Raw genomic sequence first — 3,549 nt, 5'->3', positions numbered from 1 at the left:
ATGAGGAAAGGGTTTATTTGCCTCATACTTCCAGACCACAGTCTATCACTGAGGGAATTCTGGGCAGAAATTCAATCAAGCTGGAGCTTGAAGCAGGAACTATAGAGGAATTATGCTTGTTGGATTGCTGTGAGGATCACATTTACCTTTCTTTAGTCATTTCTGGACCACCTGCTCAGGGATGCTATCACACACAGTCAGTCTTGCCAACTACATCAGTTATCAATCAAGACAATCTCTCACAAACATGTCCTTGGACTTATATGACATGTGCAATGCCTCAGTAGAGACAGACTCCATTCTCAGTGACTCTTGGCTGTGTCAAAGTGACAGTTAAAGCTAACTGAGACATTGTGGACAGCCAGCTAACTTGACTGTGATGCATCCAACGATTGGGTAGAAACTGGGTAAGAGTCATGAGGAGACATTCCATCTAGCAGTACAGATGGGAAAAGACGACATGAAAAAGTCTTCAGTACCATGCACAACTAGCACAAGCTAACAAAATTCAAATGAAAGTCATGGCGAGACGTCACTAAATGCCCACAAATGACTGAAATAGGGAGCAGGGACTACACCAACTGCTTGTGATGTAGATAGAGATCCTGGGGCACTTCTGCATTATGAACATTAAAATGTCACAGTAACTCTGTAAAACAAGTTGTCAGTCTCTTAAAAACACATCATATTGCACAGTGCTGGGTAAATGGGTCCACACTGGACTCAAACTTCTGGACATTTGATACCGCCAGCCCATGCCCCTACACAGGCATACAAGCATATGTGTAACTAAAAATAAAACAAAATTAAAAATATATAGTTATTAAATGATGGCTACTAGGAGTTTTCAAAAGCACAGAGATGGGACAGAGGAACTGCCAAGGATTTTACAGCAGAGGAAATGGTCCCTGCCATGACTTTATCAGTGTCAGAATGCTGGTGGATGTATCGATGGATATTAGGTGCGTGACAGCCCTGCTGTCTAAGAAGTTACTGCTACAGGCCCTAGAAAAACAAGACATGTACATGCCCTGGCAGATGAGTAATCAACTCTAAAAGGCATCTATTACAGTAAACTCTTCCTAATTGGTGGACCAAGGAACTGAAATCCGAATGCTGACTCACCGAAGTGCTGGGCTTGTTTCCTTTTTCCCCTCCCCCTTGGAAGTCTTTGACTTGTATAAAAATTTAAAAAATTGTTTTTTCTTTAAACAGGCTTTCCTGAGCCATCTATAAGAACTCCCGAAATTTGGTCAAATTAGTTTGTCACATTTGTCTCAACTAGATTTCTAATTTATATGAGGACTTGCAGGGATAACCTGATCAGACCCGGTCACGCCCACTATAATCCACTCAGTCGGAAACATTGATATGGGGTCAGATTAGTCATTGCCTAGGGAATAAAACAAACAAAACAAAAGAAAAAAGTAAAACAAACAAACAAACAAACAGCTCTGAGACTCTGACTCAGCTCTGAGACAAGAAACTATTACCAATACTGACATTCAGTTTTCCAACATAATACCTTTAAAAGGAGCAGAATCAAAGATACCTGTGGTCAGCTATTGGATGGAACACAGGGCAGCCAATGGAGGAGCTAGAGAAATTACTCAAGGAGCTGAAGGGGGCTGCAACCCTATAGGTAGAACAACAATACGAACTAACCAGTACCCCCTGAGCTCGTGTCTCTAGCTGCATGTGTAGCAGAAGATGGCCTAGTCGGCCATCATTGGGAAGAGAGGCCCCTTGGTCTTGCAAACTTTATATGCCCCAGTACAGGGGAACGCCAGGGCCAAGAAGTGGGAGTGGGTAGGTAGGGGAGCAGGGTCAGGAGAGGGTATAGGGAACTTTCGGGATAGCATTTGAAATGTAAATAAAGAAAATATCTAATTTAAAAAAAAGATACCAGTGATCTCTGTCATTGTCACAACTACAAGAGGGAGGGCATTGCATTTTCTTAGTTAGGGTTTTATTGCTGAGAAGAGAGACACCACGAATAAGGCACCTATTATAAAGAAAAACATTCAGTTTAAGAGGTTTAGTCCATTATCCTCATGGCAGGAAGCATAGCATAATGCAGTCAGACACGGTCCTGCAGAAGGAGCTATGAGTTCCTCATCTTGGCCTGAAGGCAGTCAGGAGACTCTCTGCACTGGGCAGAGCTTACACACAGGACCTCAAAACTCAACCCCATAATGATGCACAAGGGCACACCTCCTAATAGTGCTACTTCCCATGGGCAACGTATATTAAAACCACCACATATATCAAGTGTTGGAAAGTTTAAAAATACCCCGGAGCAATGTTCTCTATTAGGATAACATAGATGCAGGCTGCTCCTAAAATGTCAAAGTTGTAAGAGTGCCAGCTTTCTTCTTTTGGATCAACCCAGAAGAGCTATGGGAGAAAAATAAAACCAGACAACAGTAAAGAGATGCAGGGCCAATCCCTTGGTGTGACAGGCATTGCGTTGAACCCTTATGTGGGAAGGTGGCTTTCCCATGAAGAAGGAAGCCACCAGGTGACACTTGGAGGAGATGAGGGATAAAGAAACTGGTGTGAGCCTGTATCTTTTCTTCTCTTTATTACTTAAGGAGAAATAGGGCCTGCACACACTAGTACTTGGAGTTCTAATACAGTTGTCATCAGCAGTAGAATTGAGACAAGAAGTGTCTTAACTTCAAAGATCAGATTTTTAAACTGAGTTGCTTTGGATGAGTTACTTTAAACTTCTGTCTCCCAACATTTCCCATTACAGATTCTCTACAGGCTGTCCGATAATGTTAAGAAAGAGCATAACATACTTTCCCCTAGGAAACAATGTGTTATTTGGAATTAAGAATGGTTTTTGGATCTGGGCCAGAAGATGGCGGTGGCCGCGGAGCTGAGGCTGCTGGAGAAGAGCCTGGGACTGAAGCTGGGGAATAAGTACAGTGCCCAGGGTGAGTGACAGATTCCAGTTCTACAAACAAACAATGGCCCAAGTCTAATGGGATTTAGTACCATCATGACCCATCTAGTCAAGCAAGCCAATAAGGAGCACTTGCTGGGGAGCACTGCAGAAGAAAAGTTCAGCAGTGGTTAGAGTTCAGGGTCACTTGAATAGATGGACACTCCAGTAAAGAAGACACCCAGACTCTGCTGAAGATCTTAATTCCTATCTAGAAGATAAAGTCTACCTTGCAGGACACAACATCACCCTGGCAGACATCCTGCTGTACTACGGCCTCCACAACTTCATAGTTGACATGACAGTTCAAGAAAAGGAGAAATATCTTAATGTGTCTTGCTGGTTTTGTCACATTCAACATTACCCAGANATCAGGCAACATCTGTCCAGTGTTGTCTTCATCAAGAACAGACTCTATGCTAACTCCCACTAGAAGCCCCTGCCGTGCAGCAGCCAGAAGTGTAATGGAAAATATATCTTGGACAATGGTACTAATGTAAATTAATATGGCGTCATTTTTTCTTTGTTAATGTTGGTAGAATTTTTAAAGTGTAAGCTCAAGTCTAAATGTTTTATTTGTCCCTTAGTTGAGGCTTTGT

At 42.5% G+C, this 3,549-nt stretch overlaps 1 pseudogene; it reads left to right on the top strand.

Annotated features, from left to right (window-relative positions):
* Positions 1–2,866: 2,866 nt before the first annotated feature.
* LOC110337745 lies at positions 2,867–3,512 on the top strand (annotated as a pseudogene).
* The last annotated feature ends 37 nt before the right edge of the window (positions 3,513–3,549 follow it).

This window comes from Mus pahari, chromosome 20, assembly GCF_900095145.1.
Source record: "Mus pahari chromosome 20, PAHARI_EIJ_v1.1, whole genome shotgun sequence".
NCBI classification, from domain to species: Eukaryota; Metazoa; Chordata; class Mammalia; order Rodentia; family Muridae; genus Mus; species Mus pahari.
This window is presented reverse-complemented; position numbering and strand designations above follow the sequence as displayed.